The sequence below is a fragment of the Oncorhynchus mykiss genome, chromosome 1 (genome assembly GCF_013265735.2).
Source record: "Oncorhynchus mykiss isolate Arlee chromosome 1, USDA_OmykA_1.1, whole genome shotgun sequence".
NCBI lineage: Eukaryota > Metazoa > Chordata > Actinopteri > Salmoniformes > Salmonidae > Oncorhynchus > Oncorhynchus mykiss.
The window spans coordinates 46,842,783-46,862,017 of NC_048565.1; the positions used below are offsets into that span (position 1 = coordinate 46,842,783).

At 38.7% G+C, this 19,235-nt stretch overlaps 1 long non-coding RNA gene across 5 annotated transcripts; it reads left to right on the forward strand.

Annotated features, from left to right (window-relative positions):
* The first annotated feature begins 11,447 nt into the window (after positions 1–11,447).
* On the forward strand, positions 11,448–18,683 carry LOC110524042. 5 transcript variants are annotated; one of them, XR_005051903.1, is made up of 8 exons: positions 11,448–12,836; positions 13,752–13,874; positions 13,972–14,037; positions 14,217–14,329; positions 17,343–17,397; positions 17,544–17,633; positions 17,703–17,774; positions 18,305–18,683. It is a non-coding gene; the product is annotated as an uncharacterized LOC110524042 (long non-coding RNA). The 5 variants fall into 5 exon arrangements; XR_005051902.1 differs by having other exon boundaries at positions 13,776–13,874; positions 17,343–17,406; XR_005051900.1 differs by having other exon boundaries at positions 13,776–13,874.
* Positions 18,684–19,235: the final 552 nt, after the last annotated feature.

A 19,235-nucleotide genomic window follows, 5' to 3' on the forward strand; every position in this document is an offset into this window, starting at 1 on the left:
CTTGAGAGGATTGGCCTGGATCCTCACCTCAGACTGGCTGCATGGAGTCCCAGATAAAGGAGCTACTGCCTTGGCTGCAGTGTAGCATAAAATGGGCCTCCTAGGGATGCTTCCTGGTGTCTGTGGTCTGCTGGATTTAACCTCTGGCTCCTTCTTGTGGCTGGAGGTAAATGTGCTCCCTCTGGTTTTGGTTTTAACCGGACCCAGACGCTTGCTACCCATCTGTCCCTCCATCTGCAGACGAGGCATGCGAGGCACCTTGAGGGTGTTTTTGTTACTTTGGGCATTAAGAGAGGTCACAGTGAGCATTGGGAGGCTGATGGGTGAAGTGGCCATTGGAAGCCTTCCCATGTCAGCCCTCTCTTTAATCACATCCATGTTGTGGAAGTGGGATCGGCTATTCTTTCTCCCTGGTGGCATTGGCTGTAGGACAATATCACTGGCACACCGGACACTGAGGATGTCTGTCAGGCTGTTCTCAGAACTGTTCTGACTGGTCTCTTGTGTCCTAGTCATGGACTTCCCTCTGTCTTTCATGGCTGTGAGAGTCACAGTGGAAGAGCAAACAACATGTTTGAGAATAAGAATATAGAATAAATTACATATATTACAATAGAATTTGATCAAAGTTGTAATAATTATAAACTAGTGTTTTTCCACTTTCAAAGGACATTCCAATTCCTGCCAAAATGTTCACAAATTAATAAAAATGAAAGATTCACAGACTAAGGCCTACCTTCAATTTGGACTTCCAGATAATTTGCACACGTAGGATTTGACTATACAGTTTCAACAATATATTCTTGAAAACAGAAACACAAGACCACAATACCTAGTTTAAAGAAATGTTTTTTTTGTCACAAATCACAAAACATAACAGTTTTTCTTACAGTTATTGATCAAATAAAGTTCTCATAAGATAAAGGTAGTGTATTTGAGATTATTTCATTAAATTATAGGTCCTACCTTAGTTCAGGAAGAGCATCAATGACCTGTCTATGGAATTTCTTATTTTAACAAAAGAATGCTTCATTATGACATCATGTACATTATGACATAGTAGCCGTCCACATAATAAACATTTGTCAAATCCACTTGAATAGGCATGAAATGTCAAATTAAGTACAATATGACTAATTCAACAATTTAATAAAAATAGTCGTTTGACAGTAATTATTCAATTTATTGGCTTTTATTTTCATTATAGTAGTGGTTTTGAATGTATTAAAATGAGAGTAGGCCTAGTGAGTTTAGTAGAACTCGATCGCTCATTGAACATCTGTGTGGAATGTTTGCAGCTGACGCCACACAGACGCCTTTGAAAAACATTCACGATTTTAGTTTAATATTCAACTTATCAGCATATATGCACGACAAATAAATTCCCAGTACTCAAATAAATCTGACTATCGCAATTATTTATTTATTAGAGCATCCTCTTAGAACGAGAATCACTGTGCTGTCAATGTTTTTGATTATGTCCAAGTAGGAACATATCTACAGGTATTTTGACTTCTATACTATAATAGTAGTAGTTGTGTGTGTTTTCCTGTCGTGCATTCGTTTTGAGTCAACGCTAAACCCACAATATTTTGGCTCCATTTGGTATTAGCACCGTCAATAGGGGAAGTGACATGCCTGATGCCTAAATTGATGTTGTCGACCAAACACATTTCAAATTCACTTTTGAAATACAATAAATAGCCTGTTAATTTGTCGACAAAACAAGTTCATAAATTATATGTTGGCTTCACGTCTCCAACTCAACCAAAAATGAAAGTTAAAGAATGGAATTAAGCCAGTGTCTTAGATTGAACTATCCAAGCAGTAAATATATCCTTTAAATGTTGATATTTAGAAGCGTTGTCAACTAAACACAATTCAATATTACTTTTGTAATACAGGTAATAGCCTAAAGTTAAGGCTCTCTTACAAACTAATGTAACAGTATTTATTCAACTTTAAAATAAGTAACAGATCCATGGCCACCGAGGTTACTGTAACTATACATGTATTCATATGTAAAGTTAATCATATAAAATGTGCATGTTCAAGATAGCATGCATACTGTAGGTTGTGGAGATCTGTTTAGATATTCACAATTGCTGTAGTCAATGTAGAATCTCGAACGGCACTGATCACTTGCACCATGTCATCTCAACTTCAAACCAGGTCATTTGGTTCTGCTTTTTGATGAAGCACAGTGTGGTTTAGTCGCCAGGGTTGTGGGTGCGATTCCCACGGGTGACCAGTGTGACCGTATGCTAAATGACTAAAATGTAAATACTTATTGGTGGAAAAGTACTCAACTGTCATACTTTTTTTTTACAATATATTTATTGGCATTTATTTTCTTTTTTCTTTTACAATTTAACAATCATCAGAATATGATACAGATAATGCCCCGTTATTCCTTCCACCTAAACAAAACACCATGCTACATGGGAGCACATCGTGCAAAACCCTTCCCTCCCCAACACAGGAACACCCTCCTCCCTCCCCTCTACCGGTATTAACTTCACTGATTAACAACAAAAAAAGAAACAGAATGACCTTCACATTCCATGCTAGAAAATAAATGATTCAACACAAAAACAAATAATAATAATAGATTCATGAAGAAAGTAGTAATGAGGCAGCTAAGGTGACGTCTCTAGAAACTACTGAAAGTCCCCCCAGACATCAGTAAATTCAAAGGGTTTATTACGTCAATTGTATGTTATTCTTTCAGATGGAATATAGGAAGATAGTTATTTTATCCACATCTGCTTGCTTGGCGTAATGTCACTCTTCCATATAATAGCTGTGCATTTATTGGCTGCAATGACTGCCAATTGAATGAATCTGGTTTTGCTACAAATATTAACTGGTAGAACAGAATCATCTCCAAGAAGAATAAGGGAAGGATCTAGTGGTACCGTCATGTTAGTGACCTGTGATAAGATCTGAATAATGTCTTTCCAATAATTGCTTAGTTCAGTGCAGGACAACAACATATACATAACTGTGCACACTCCCGTTTTACACCTTGGGCAAAATGTTAAATATTTAGAAGTGATCTTGTACAGTCTCTCTGGTGTAAAGTAGACCCTATGTAAAAAATGGAATTGCATCAACTTGTGCCTTGTGTTAAATGAAAGACGCTGAGCATCTAAAAAGAGCTTTCCCCATTTCTCATCCTCAAATATGAGACCAAGGTCATCATGCCACTTCATGCAAGCTTTCAGAGGTTCATCATTCCCCGACAGAGCTTGAAGCCTCGAGTACATGTAGGAAATGAAACCTTTTACCCCTTTCCTCTCCAGCCACAGTTTATCAGTTTTAGGTTTACTCATGGGCTGAATCCTACCTCCCTGCTGAGTGGTAAATATAATGCCTAACCTGTAGGTACTTGAAGAAAAGAGTTTGAGGTAACTTAAAATGAGATGCCAGTTGTTGAAAGGATAGTTGTTCACCTTCTCCATAGAGATTACCAAATGTTTTAATTCCTTTGTTGAACCAAGAAAATGTAATACCATCTCTCAGGGCTTTGAGTAAGATGTGGTTATTATAGAAAAGTGTTTGTTCATATATAGATCTCAGCTCTTCTGTTTGTTTACAGACTTCAATCCATATATTTAAAGTGTTTTTAATGAAAGGGTTGTTTATGAGACTTAGCAAAGCTTTAGGTGGGCTAATATAAGGTATAGATGCCAATGTAGCAGGGGTCAGACACTCCTCCTCTGTCTGTCTCCCAGAGGGTGAACTTGTTGTTGTATCTTGCCATATCCACACAGCCTTTAACTGAGATACCCAGTAATACAACTGGAACTCAGGTAGAGTGAGTCCTCCTTCTGAATATGGTTTGCATAAAGTTGTGTTTCACTCTGGAGGGTTTCCCTTTCCACAGAAATGAAGAAATCTTCCTATTAAGTTGTTAGAAAAATACTTTGGGAAAAGGAAAAGGCAAGGTTTGAAAAAGGTACAAGAATTTTGGTAATATATTCATCTTTACACAATTGACCCGCACAATAAGAGAAATTGGTAAATCCCGCCATCTATCCAATTCTTCCCCAACCTTTTTGAGAAGTGGAGTATAGTTCAGTTAATATGTCTTAATAGTTTCAGAAGGAATTTGCAATCCAAGATATGTTATTTTCTGTGGTTTCCAAGAAAAAGTTTGGTCTAAGATTGGGTTCTGCATAGCTGCCCTGTTAAAAGGCATAATTATATTCTGCGATTTAAAAAAAATATATATATATCCTGAAAAGGTTCCATATTCTTTCAGGATGTCAACTAATGTTTGGAGTGAAATTTCTTGTTTAGTGAGGTAAAGCAAAATGTCATCGGCATATAGCGAGACCAGATGTTCACGCCCACCTATACAAACACCATGGATGGATGAGATCTAAAAGCTTCTGCCAGTGGCTCTATAGCCAAAGAAAATAGGAGCAGACTAGTGGGACAACCCTGTCACATGATAGGGAGAACTGTGAGGAAATGTTTCCATTAGTCAGGATCTGAGCTACCGGACATTTGTACAGTAATCTAACCAGACCTACATACTTAGGTCCAATATTCATCCTCTGTAAAACTTCTAACAGGTAGTTCCATTCTATGCGGTCAAAAGCTTGTTCCGCATCTAATGAAGCCGCCACTACAGATTCTTGGTCATTCTCTACATAATGCATAATATTAAATCATCTTCTGATATTATCAGGAGATGAGCAGTTTCTTACAAAGCCTGTTTGGTCCATATCAACCAAGTCAGGTAGAACCTTATCCAGTCTAAGAGCAATGAGTTTCGTAAGAATCTTATATGAAGTGTTCAATAGAGATATTGGTCTATACGACACACAAAGCATAGGATCTTTCCCAGGTTTTAACAAAACTGTGATCAGTGTCTGGGAGCTTTTCTGTCTCTATGGCATAATTAAACTTACTGCAAAGAGGCTCAATTAGTTTGGGTAAAAAGGATCGATAGAATTCAATAGGGAATCCGTCTAACCCTGGTGATTTTCCCCCATCAGTGTTGAAAATTGATTCCCTAATTTCCTCTGATGTAATCTCTTTCTCCAAGTGCTCTCTATCCTCATCATTAAAGTTTGTAAATTGAGTTTGTTCAAAAACTCATGCATTGTGGCAGGGGCATCCCCTTCAGACTTGTACAATGTTTCATAAAACTCCCTGAAGACTGGATACATTTCCTCAGGACTGTGAACAACTGTGTTAATGGGTAGCTTAATAGAGCTAATAACTCTACTAGCATCCTCTCGTCTTATCTGGCAAGGAAGCAACTTTCCTGCTTTATCTCCATGTTCGTAGTGGTTTTGTTTTGTTCTCCTGAGAGCATTTTCCGCTTTATGGGTCGTCAGGGTGTTATATTCCAATCGCTTTGAGTCTAATTTTTGTAGAGTTGAGTCGTCAAATGTTACACTATGTTCATTTTCCAGATCTGTAATTTCATTCTCCAACGAATCTACTTGAGCCTTTATACATCTGACAAGCATCTGAACTAAAGGATATGATTTGCCCCCTCAGATATGCAAGGAGAGCTTCTCATAAAATTAGGGAAGAGGCAGAGTTGTTATTGGTGCTAAAAAATAAGTATATATGAGTGTTCAGAAATGTTACAAATGTGGGACTATTTAGTAAATATGTACCAAACCTCCATCTTCTTGAGGGTGGCTGTGCTCTACTGACGGGTACTGAAGCCAGCAGGGCAGAATGATCTGATATACATCTTGGTAAGTACTTACACCCAGTAGTTAATCTTCCCCTGGCTGCAGGAATAAGAAATAAGTCTCTTCTAGAGTAATTGTTATGGACAGGGGAGTAAAATGAGTATTCTTTAACCTTTTGGTTGTGAAATGTCCATAAGTCTACGAGTCCAAAGTGTTTCATTTCTGCTTTTAACATTTTAGCTTCCTGTGTGAGGTTGATACTATTAGAGGAAGATCTATCACTGGAAGGATCCAGTACCAAGTTAAAATCCCCTGACATTATCTCTGATGATGGGCATATTAACTTTAAAAAGATGTCTTGGTAAAATGTAGGATCATCATGGTTAGGACCATACACAATCACAATGGTAATGGGCTCAGTATTAATGAAACCTTGAATGATCACAAACCTTCCCCCTTTGTCTTTATTCTGAGATTGTATCTGAAAGGGGCAATGCTTATTAATGAGTATGGCCACCCCTCTTACCCGAGAGGTGAAAGATGAATAGTACACTTGGCCCACCCATTCTCTTCAGTTTGTCATGCTCAGAGTCAGTCAGGTGTGTCTCCTGAAGAAGAGCTATATCAACCTTATGCTGCTTTAGATCATTCAGAATGCGTTTGCGCTTGACTGGGCATTTAGTACCCCTAATGTTAAGTGTCATAAAAGTATAGTTATTAGGTGCAGACATCTTTAAAGAAAATAAGAAATATGGAAAAGGAAAAACAAAATTGCATTGAGTGTATACAACTTGTAACAACTAAAATTATGAATGATGTGCTAACAGTTCACTATCCACTGTTTCCAAGTTCAAAAGACAGTTCCTCGGGATGTAGTAGACGTGAACAAGTCAGGAAGTTCTTTCCTCATGTATGTTTCAGCCATCTTCACAGAGTCAAATGTGCGCTCACCATTCTTGGTTTCGATCCACAAAGTCGCTGGGTAGCTCAGGTCGTATGCCAAGCCAGCCTGACGTAGAAGTCTCTTCAGTGGGGAGAAAGCCATCCTCCTCTTGTGTAGTGTGGGAGAAAGATCCGGAAAGATCATGATTCTGGCATCTCCATACTTGAGCTCTCTCTTTGCTCGGGCAGCAGACAGGATGCGAACAGTGTTCTGGTGTAGAAATGTAATGACAAATGCCCTGGGGGCAACCTGGCCAGGCAGCTGCCTCCGTAGGGTGCGATGGGCCCTCTCGATCTCCAGTGGGTGCACGGGAGGGGGTAGATCCCGAATTTTGGGAATCCATTCCTGTAGAAAGCAGATTGTGTCTCTTCCCTCCACGGCCTCTGGGAAACCTTGAAGTCTCAAATTTGAGCGCCTTTGGAAATCTTCATAATAATACAATTTCTCCTCGAGTTTAGAGATCGCGTCTTCTAACTTCTTGTATTTTTGGTCCACTTCCTCATGGACGTCCAGGATGGCAGCCTGGTGGTCAGCATGGGCTTTTTCTAAGTTTGTCACTCGTCCCTTTGTGACTATCTGGTCTTCGTGGAGTTTATCGACCAGTACATCAATTTTGCTGAGGTGTTCAGAAAGTGTCTCTTGGATTTTTGTTATACCCTCGTCCATCTCCATTCTGAACCATGCTGGTGCTTCTTCCGAGCTAGCATTTGCCGAATCCGAAGAAGGGCTGTCAGAGAGGGGCATTTTGACATATTGGGCATATTTTGCTTTGGCGATACAATAGATGTTTTAACTTCCAACTCACTATTGACGATCAGGTAAACCATGTCAAATGCCTTAAAAAGGTTCAAAAGTTTGAGGACGCTACGCAGACACGTCTTGTTAGAGCTTAGCCATTTCCGGAAGTCTCAATTGTCATACTTGAGTAAAAGTAAAGTTACCTTGATTCAAATAAAAGTGAAAGTCAGCCAATAAGATACTACCTGAGAAAAATTCTAAAAGTATTTGGTTTTAAATATACTTAAGTATCAAAGGTAAAAGTATGAATTTAAAAGTCCTTAAATTAAGCAAATCAGATAGCCAGGGTCAAAACCAGACATCATTTAAAAACAAATAATTTGTGTTTAGTGATTAGTGAGTCCGCCAGATCAGAGGCAGTAGGGATGACCAGGGATGTTCTCTTGATAAGTGTGGGAATTGGACCATTTTCTGTCCTGCTAAGCATTCACAATGTAATGAGTACTTTTGGGGGTCAGGGAAAATGTATTGAGTAAAAAGTACATCATATTCTTTAGGAATGTTGTTAAGTAAATGTGAATGCTTAGCATATGTCAAAAACATAAATTGATTTAACTAGGCAAGTCAGTTAAGAACAAACTCCTATTTTCAATGATGGCCTAGGAGCAGTGCCTGTTCAGGGGCAGAATGACAGATTTGTACCTTGTCAGCTCAGGGATTTGAACTTGCAACATTTTGGTTACAAGTCCACCACTCTAACCACTAGGCTACCCTGCTGCCCCATAACTAATAAAGTACAGATACAGTACTTTAAATACTTTATATCAAAATAAAGAAAGTTGCACACTCCATATATAAACTCCCATATGTGTGTTATTTTCAGTGGTGTAAAGGACTTAAGCAGATTAAAAAACATGAGCTGGTGAACACCCAGAAAAATGTGTTTGTGTGGGGAAATAAATTATAAACTGTCAAAATAAAGTCGCTCACTCCGTATATAAACTCCCAGTAATTTATTGGGTATTTGCCAACGTTTCAGCATCACTGTGTCTTCTGCAGGGAAAGTTTCTAAAACCATCCTATGGAAGAGATACATAGATGATGTCTTTGTGCTCTTGGAAGGAAGTCAGCAGGAACTAAATGAATTCCAAACTCTACTAAACAAGAGCTCTGAATACCTCAAATTTCCCATGCAGACTGACGAGAGAAAAATAAACTACCTGGACTTATAGATCATCAAAGAGAATGACATTACACACAGACTTATACACAAAGCCCACAGACTGTAATATCTTGCTATGTGTGAATAGTATGCATCCCCTTCCCCTCAAGAATGGTCAACCATACAGTCAGTTATGCAGGATTAAACAAATCTGTGGCCACCAGACAGATTTTGACAGCAATGCTAAAAAAAATGACCGAAATTGAAAATGAGAGGCTACAAGGACAAAACTCTTGATGAGGCAATGATGTAAATATCTCATAAACCAAGAGAGGAATTACTTAATTCAACCTAAGAAGAAAAACAACGCAACCATCTTTTGCACTAAATACACTCATCTGTTCGTGTGGAAAAGCCGACAAAGGGAGCCTTACAGGATATCCTCTCTAAAAACATTGACCCCTAGTGGTCTGAATATTGACATTGATCTCAGGCCCTTCTTATGATCAATTCTTTCTTTTATGAACAAGTCTTATAAATGTATATGATCTTTCTACAGCTTATTAGTGTACACCTAATATGTTCCCCTTGTTGATGATGCTCATTATAGATTAAGGTTGAACCAAAAGATTACATGTAACAAATATGAAATTAAATACAAAACAATTAAATATGTGAAATTAAATTAAACAATAATGTATGTGGATGCTAATATGATGTACTATATTAAATGATGTTTCTATATGATAACAATAGCCTAATATATTTAATATGCCATAAACTATTTTTTTCACAGTTTCACTAATTCATTCTAATGAACTTAATCATTATGACACACCCCTCACTATTGTCATTGGATGCACTAATTGCACTGTTTGTCTACATAACCTGTTTCAAGTATTCATGACATTACCCTGAAGAAGGCACAGTGATGCTGAAACATTGGTAAATACCCAATACATTACTGGGAGTTTATATATGGAGTGTGCGACTTTCTTTATTTTGATATAAAGTATTTAAGTAAAAATACTTTAAAGTACTATATCTGTACTTTATTATTTATGTTTTTGACATATTTTACTTTTACTTAACATTTCTAAAGAATATGATGTACTTTTTACTCCATATATTTTCCCTGACACCCAAAAGTAGTCAATACATTTTGAATGATTAGCAGGACAGAAAATGGTCCAATTCCCACACTTATCAAGAGGACATCCCTGGTCATCCCTACTGCCTCTGATCTGGCGGACTCACTAATCACTAAACACAAATTCCTTGTTTTTAAATGATGTCTGAGTGTGACTCTGGCTATCTGATTTGCTTAATTTAAGGAATTTTAAATTCATACTTTTACTTTTGATACTTAAGTATATTTTAGCAACTACATTTACTTTTGATACTTAAGTATATTTTAGCAACTACTTTTACTTTTGATACTGAAGTATATTTAAAACCAAATACTTTTAGACTTTAACTCAGGTAGTTCTTTATTGGCTGACTTTCACTTTTTTTTGTCATTTTCTACTAGGGTAACTTTACTTTTACTCAAGTATGGCAATTGAGTACGTTTTCCATCACTGGTTATTTACATTTTGGTCATTTAGCATACGGTCACACTGGTCACCCGTGGGAATCGCACCCACAACCCTGGCGACTAAACCACACTGTGCTTCATAAAATAGCAAAACCAAATTACTTGGTTTGAAGTTGAGAATACATTAAAAGTGAATTTGAAATGTGTTTGGTCGACAACAGCAATTTAGGCATCAGACATGTCACTTCCCCCATTGGCTGACAGTGCTAATACCGAATGGGACCAAAATATTGTGGGATTAGCGTTGACTCAAAACGAATGCACGACAAGAAAACACACACAACTGCTACTATTTTAGTGTAGAAGTCAAAATACCTGTAGCTATGTTCCTACTTGGACATAATCAAAAACACTGACACCACAGGGATTCTCGTTCTAAGAGGATGCTATAATAAATAGATAATTGCGATTTTCAGATTTATTTGAGTACTGGGAATTTATTTGTCGTGCATATATGCTCATAAATTGAATATGAATGTCACGTTCTGACCCTAGTTCCTGTGTTATTTGTTTGTCTTAGTTGGTCAGGACGTGAGTTGGGTGGGCATTCTATGTTTTGTGTTTCTAGGTTGGTTTTCTGTGTTCGGCCTAGTATGGTTCTCAATCAGAGGCAGGTGTCGATAGTTGTCTCTGATTGAGAATCATACTTAGGTAGCCTGGGTTTCACTGTTGTTTTGTGGGTGATGGTTTCCGTGTCTGTTCACCACACGGTACTGTTTCGGTTTTGTTCACGTTTATTGTTTTGTATTCATTGAGTGTTCAGTTTGTTTTATTAAACGATATGGACACTTAGCACGCTGCGCGTTGGTCCTCCGATCCTTCTCGCTACTCATCCTCAGAAGAGGAGGAGGAAAACCTTTACAATGAAACTAAAATCGTGAATGTTTTTCAACGGTGTCGAACGTTCCACACAGATGTTCAATGAGCGATCGAGTTCTACTAAACTCACTAGGCCTACTCTCATTTTAATAAATTCAAAACCACTACTGTAATGAAAATAAAAGCCAATAAACTGAATAATTACTGTCAAAGTATTGTTTTTATTCAATTGTTGAATTGAATTAGGCCTAATATAACTGCTGGGTTACACAGTAACCAGGTCTCTCTTGCCAAAATAACCCACTTATGCAAGAAAGACCTGGATAGTGCCACATTACACAATGCTTATATAAATCTTCCATTTATACAAATAAAAATGACCCCTTTATCTGGAATAGATGTAGTGTTGCCTTACATTTGTGAAATGTGAATGACATTTGCTTAGCCTTCAAACTGTGCTTAGTTTAATATACCGTTGGTTGGACTGCGAGGCAGAGACTGTATCGTTTTTCTTTTGATCTGACACAGTACATTGGGTTTTTCACAGTCCATCATAATAAATACTTTTTGGCAACTTATGTATTGTTGTCTAAGGTTCATTCCGAAACGCATTCTCTCCACCAAAGCCCAAAGCTTACTAGCATTATAAAGATATCCATCAAGTTTAAGAGGTGTCACCACATTTTTGTAGAGATGTATATGGGGGGCAGTGCAAAGACTCATATTGCAGTGTAAGATCAGTCATGCATCGTACCCAGTTTCTCTCTAGAAACATGATGAGAAGCTATGACTTAGCAGAGCAGTATGGCTGCATCAATTGTTCTAGAACTGGTTCAAGAAAGAAGGTTAGGTTAGTTAGGCTACATGTGATCGTGCGTCACCATAACTGAAACATGGCCTTCTTTCTTTCACGGTTTCACGTCATGGTGCAAGTATTTGCATAAACTGGGAAACATTTGCATACATTTCAATTTCTCTGGCCGGCAGTGAAGGGGTTAATCAGCTGTGTGCTCTCAGTATACGCTCACTAGCAGAATCTGTCTGCCACAGCTTCTGCGCTTATCTTCTATCACAGCGCTGAAAACCAGAGGTGTTTCCAGAGGACAACAACACAGAGCTGGTTAGAGAAGCTTCAAACCAAACCACGTACGCACACACACACACACAGATCTTGGAGCAGTTGACCTCCACATTAGCCACTAATATCTGACATCAGTATAGTTTATAAAAGTGTATCTGTTTGTCTCTGTCTTTCAGTTTCTGTTTAGACTACATCAAAGATAGAGAAGCTGTGCAGCCACACCATGTTCAATCATGTTACCTAATTAGCTAGCTAGCTAGCTGACAATCTGTTTGACCTGTAGCATATAAACATTTGTTGACGCAGAAAGAAAGGGGATTTAAAAATGATTGATTGAAATTCCCCCTGCCACATTCTGACTGGGTTAACAACTTAATATTAAGTTAATATGGACCCATTGTCTTAGACTTGAAATCTTGGACCGGGATTCAAACACAGGGACTTGTGACTCGACTCAAACATTGACGACTTTGACTCAATTCAGAGTTAGCCACAGGGTGTTGTGAATTGACTCAGACTTATGCTTTAGTGACTCGACTACAACACTGCTGCCATGACATGGCTACTACTACTGCTACAACTAACACTTCAAGTTTTTATACTACTTCTATATTGCATGATCTTTAAAAAAAAATCCATTCATTTCCCTGTAATCTGCTGAGATTGTGATAGTTTTCAGGTTTTGGAGGGAGTTTTCACTGGATTTACTAGAAATGTGAAATTGACCTGGCAAACCTGTCTTTGCCTGAGCATGATCACAACAAAAGTAGCTGTGCAGCACGTTTTTTAAGGAAGAGGAGGATGGTTGCAGACGTTCGCATTCATGCAAGAAGGTAAGTTATAAACTAAACTGTTAACCAATATGTTAACTAAAATGGTATGTGGTGTATTGGCAAGCAATGCATGTACCCATTGTCTTTATTTGTAATTAATGTTAGCTCATGTCTCATGTCTATGTCTTTCGGTGGAATCCAACATGCATTGACAATGTCAGAAAGCCGCATTGTATCAGATATACTACATCAAGAGATTGAAATTGGTAGGCTCATCCAAACAATTCATTAATGTGCAATTATTACTTTGCATGTTTTTACCTTATACTTATTTACTGCTTGCTAATGATTAGCGTGCTAACTAGCGGTTAGCGTGCTAGCTAACGGTTAGCGTGCTAGTTTAGCATAATTGGTCAAAATGTCTTTGATTCAGAATACATGATTGTGGTTAACCCAATGTTACATGCATTGCACAATAATATTGCCATTGTAACTTGAATTGGTTTACAAGCTAGCTAGAAAAGCCAGTTCCTTTTCATCTGTTTTGTCAAGTCATAAGCATGCATGTGTGCCGAAATATTTAAATAAATCCCCTCATTTAATTATTTTATTTAAGTTTTGGCAGTTTTTTTAGCACCCTTTCTTACCCAAAGAGAAATAAGTTGCTAGTTATTTTGGCTTTGCACTTAAAAGAGTGAAACACAACAACAGGAATTATTATTGTGGAAAGTGTAAAATTTGGTAGGACTGCCAATTCACATGCCTTCCTTTAGCCATATCACTCATACTGTTTCTTGTTTAGTTCATCCATAAAAGCAGATGCGCTTTAGTTGCATCCAGGAACTTGTATAATGTGCTTATGTTATGCTTATACTTGCTTTTTTTTACCTTGAAAGTGGTCTTAAAAAAGGAAATTGTAATATATGTTTGTAAGACCTCTATCAGTCAATGATAACAGTTATTTGTGTCCCCCAGCCCAACTTGTCTTCCTTTACGCAGGCACTGCAGAGGCTAAGAAGACGCATGGAAACTCTATAAGAAACATAATTCAACGTGTAGGCCAGATTTGAAAAGGAAATAATAAATCCTGAAGCTCAGGTTTGTCAGTTGTTTAGAATTAGGATACTGGGGATTGTTGAATCATATTCCATTGCCTAAGTGGCACATGACTAATTTAATATTATTGTATCCTTAGATGTCAGACACCGAGGCTGCCAGTACCGTATACGTAAGTTAGTGTCATTCAACACCAGCACATACTGTAAGTTCTTGTGAATCTGCTTTGTAAATCAAAGACAGGCAAGTCTGCACTTTCATCCCAAATTCTTTGTATTATAACAAAATGTAAAGTAGAGGAGCACAGAGCCATAACTAATCAAAATGTCAAAATACTTTGTGTTATCTCTCTAGTTATCTAAGATGCTTTTTTCTGCAATACAGTTGGATACAAGACTGATGACTCAATAACTAGTATTGACAACCTTGAAGATGTTATGTCCCAGGGCCATCAGGTTCATCAGAGGAAGGCAATTTCTCTGAAAAAAATCTGACCGGTATGCCTATCTATACCTTACATACACATGGACCTATTCTTATCTGATATGTCAGTGCAGTTTCACTCTGTAGTCAAATAAAATGTTATTGGTCACATGCACATGGTTAGCAGATGTTTATACGAGTGTAGCGAAATGCATATCTCCCTCACTAGCTTTAAGCACCAGCTGTCCGAGCAGCTCATAGATCACTGCACCTGTACATAGCCCTCCTGTAATCAGCCCATCCAACTACCTCATCCCCATACTGTTATCTATTTAATTTATTTTGCTCCTTTGACACTCCAGTATCTCTACTTGTACACTCATCTTCTGCACATCTATCACTCCACTGTTTAATTGCTATATTGTAATTATTTCGCGACTATGGCCTATTTATTGCCGTACCTCCGTTATCTTACCTCATTTGCACACATTATATAGACGTTTTCTATTGTATTATTGACTGCATGTTTGTTTATTCCATGTGTAACTCTGTGTTGTTGTTTGTGTTGCACTGCTTTGCTTTATCTTGGCCATGTCACAGTTGTAATTGAGAACTTGTTCTCAGCTAGCCTACCTGGTTAAATAAAGGTGAAATAAAAAATAAAAAAATACACACAAGTGTAAAGGAATGAATATGTACATGTAAGTATATGGATGAGGGAGATACAGAACATGGTATAGAGTACAGTATATACATATGAGATGAGTAATGTAGGGTATGTAAACAGTTTAGAAAGTAGCATTGTTAAAAGTGACATTTATTAAAACATTTAATTATTAAAGTGCCTAGAGATTTTGAGTCAGTATGTAAGCAGCAGCCACTCAATGTTAGTGATTGCTGTTTAACAGTCTGATGGCCTTGGGATAGAAGCTTTTTTTTTCAGTCGTTTAGCTCAGTTACATTAGCTTTCTTGGGAACAGGAACAATGGTGGCACTCTTGGAGCATGTGGGTACAGCAGACTTGGATAGGGATTGATTGAATATGTCCGTAAACACACCAGCCAGCTGGTTTGCGCATGCTCTGAGGACACGGCTAGGGATGCCGTCTGGACCGGCAGCCTTGCGAGGGTTAACTAGTTTAAATGTTTTACTCACGTTGGCTGCGGTGAAAAAGAGCCCGCAGGTTTTGGTTTGGTCAGTGTATTGTCCTCAAAGCGAGCAAAGAAGTTGTTTAGTTTGTCTGGGAGCAAGACGTCAGTGTCCACGACGGTGCTGGTTTTCTTTTTATAATCCATGATTGACTGTAGACCCTGCCACATACAGTGGGGAGAACAAGTATTTGATACACTGCCGATTTTGCAGGTTTTCCTACTTACAAAGCATGTAGAGGTCTGTACATTTTTATCATAGGTACACTTCAACTGTGAGAGACGGAATCTAAAACAAAAATACAGAAAATCACATTGTATGATTTTTAAGTCATTCATTTGCATTTTATTGCATGACATAAGTATTTGATACATCAGAAAAGCAGAACTTAATATTTGGTACAGAAACCTTTGTTTGCAATTACAGAGATCATACGTTTCCTGTAGTTCTTGACCAGGTTTGCACACACTGCAGCAGGGATTTTGGCCCACTCCTCCATACAGAACTTCTCCAGGTCCTTCAGGTTTCGGGGCTGTCGCGGACTTTCAATATGGACTTTCAGCTCCCTCCAAAGATGTTCTATTGAGTTCGGGTCTGGAGACTGGCTAGGCCACTCCAGGACCTTAAGATGCTTCTTACGGAGCCACTCCTTAGTTGCCCTGGCTGTGTGTTTCGGGTCGTTGTCATGCTGGAAGACCCAGCCACGACCCATCTTCAATGCTCTTACTGAGGGAAGGAGGTTGTTGGCCAAGATCTCGTGATACATGGCCCCATCCATCCTCCCCTCAATACGGTGCAGTCGTCCTGTCCCCTTTGCAGAAAAGCATCCCCAAAGAATGATGTTTCCACCTCCATGCTTCACGGTTGGGATGGTGTTCTTGGGGTTGTACTCATCCTTCTTCTTCCTCCAAACAATGCAATCTTGAAGTGTGGAATCAGATTGGTCGGACCAGCATTGAACAGACCTGAGCACGGGCGTTTTGTTTTAGTTTCTGTCTATAGGCTGGGAGCAACAAAATCGAGTCGTGGTCAGATTTGCGACTCGTTAATCATAAGACATACACCCCCGCCCTTCTTCTTTCCAGAGAGATGTTTGTTTCTGTCAGCGTGATGCGTAAAGAAACCGGGTGGCAGTACCGAGTCTGATAACGTATCCCAAGTGAGCCATGTTTCCGTGAAACAGAGAATGTTACAATGAGAATGTTACAATCTCTGATGTCTCTCTGGAAGACAACCCTTGCTTGAATTTCGTCTACCTTGTGGTCAAGAGACTGGACATTGTCGAGTAGTATACTCGAGAGCGGTGAGCGATGTGCCCGTCTACGGAGCCTGACCAAAAGACCGCTCCGCCTTCCCCTTCTGGGGCGCCATTGTTTTTGGTCGCCTTCAGGAATCCGATCCATTGTCCTGGGTGGTGGTCCAAACAGAGGATCCACTTTGGGAAAGCCATATTCCTGGTCGTAATGTTGGTATGTTGACGTTGCTCTTATATCCAATAGTTCTTCCCGGCTGTATGTAATAAGACTTAAGATTTCCTGGGGAACAGTGTTAGAAATAATACATAAAAAAAACAAAATACTGCATAGTTTCCTAAGAACGCGAATCGAGGCGACCATCTCTGTCAGTTAGTGTATTTCCAACCATGCCAGCACAGAACGGTTCCGTTTGGATTGTACAGTGGTGTGAAAAAGGTTAGGATCCACCCTGATGGAGTCTGCCTTCATTTCAGCATGGTATTGCGCGTTCCCCTCTCACTACATGGCTGTATCTGTAGGGTTTGTGTGGCTGTAGCCGTCCCTCTCATACCATATTCAATAGGCTTGAATGGCACAGCTGTTATAAACCTGCATTTTTAGTTGCTCCAACAGTTATCGCTTATGGATTGGTTCATAGGTTGGATTGGGTGAAACTGACATGATTCCCACTGATGTTTTCCAGGAGAGATGTCAGCGATTCGGGCCAATGACCAAGGGAAAGCTGGGACAAAAGAGAGGTTCACACGGTAAACATGTTTACTACTGTCTTCAGTCAGTGCATTTTCACTCTGGCAAAAAATGCTGACTCTAATTTGTTGTGCATTGATTTAACTTGCTGCAATTTGATTTTGTTTTTGTCTTTTACAAACTATTATGTCTGAAGAAATGGATGCTGCGGCCACTGATTGCGCATCAGAGAATGACTCTGAGAAAGAGGAGTCATCTGAAGAATCCTATGAAGAAAATTTGACCGGTATGCCTATACCTTACATACACATGGACCTATTCTTAATTACAATGTCCTTTTCAACATGTTTTCCAGGAGAAATGTCAGCGATTCGGGCCAAACAACCAATAACCAAGGGAAGACTGGGACAAAAGAGAGGCTCACACGGTAAGCATGTTTCCTACTGCCTTCAGGCAGTGCATTTTCACTCTGTAGTGTCAACTTATGGGCCATACTGTGCTGGTCCAGATCAATCCTGTCTTTATCAGTTAGTGTATTTCCAACCATGCCAGCACAGAACGGTTCAGTTTGGATTGGACACAAGTCAAGACGTTAGATCTGGAACTAGTGTGTCAGGATAGATGATAACACAGAAGGATTACCACACTTTACATTGTTTCTCTTGAGGGAGGGAACTTGATTTAATAGGTATTGCTTTTATTAGAAGGTTTACATTGCAAACAGATTGTTGGGCTTAGATTCCATACAGATTGAGTCTGCCTTGATGTCAGCATTGCACATTCTCCTCTCACATCCTTATCTATGTAGTTATTTAGTTGCGATTGTTAGTTTAATTTCAACACTCTCTGCAGATACAGCTGTAACCTTGTAGAGTTAATACAGAGAGATGTTCAAGTACTGTATTGTAGTCAACCTTTACTTAATGTAGTCATTCATAATGCCATCTCTTTACAAAGGTGACAAAGGAACAAAAAGGTATTGGTCAACAATAGAGGTGGATGCAGTTGAAGATTCCTTGATGAACTTTATCCGAATGGGGAAAAATGCCTGGAAAACGCATTCATTGCTGCTTCTCCCCAAGCGCTAGTAAACAGGGACTGGAGAGCAGTACAGTTCTATGTACACAACAGAATAGTTGCAGATCAGAGAAAATAAGTGTATGAGATGCTTCTGGCTCTCTTGGTGTACTTCTGAGGATTTAATGGGACTTACTTGACTTAAGCTCATAGGCAGATGACGAATGTCCTCTATCTCACTGTTCAGGGGAAGTTTTTCCTGGTGGATGGTTCACTTTTGGAGTGACTAAGGTCTCAAGAATACAAAGCCTGCTGACTTTGAATGTTACAGAAAAATTAATAAAATTCTAAGCTGTTAATCTGTTAGTTGGATATATTGAATCCATTACTAAAATGGTTGTTCCAGTTTAAATACTTTAATGAAGAACTACACTACAGCCGTTGAGTTGCTTTCCGTGTTGCATCATTCTGGCATTCTACATGGATATTTTCAGTCATAAAATAGAAATAATATTGAATTTAAAATGGTTAATTATTTTAAGCTTCCATTAGGTACAATTTAGGCAGTTTGATAGCTTTTATAGATTTCATAGGAGGCATTCTCTCGATGGCTGATGGCAATGCATTGCAATGCATTGAGTGGCTGCTGCCAACATAGAGACTCAATCTCTAGCCACTTTAATAATGAATATTTTGATGTAATAAATGTATCACTAGTCACTTAAACAATGCCACTTTATATAATGTTAGATACCCTACATTTCTGTCATTTAAATAGTTGAGGCTGTGTGTTAGTTTAGATGGTGTTCAAGGTACAAAGTGTTCAACCTCCTTTCGTTACAGACCTTTAGTGCCCCCCTGTGGAATATCA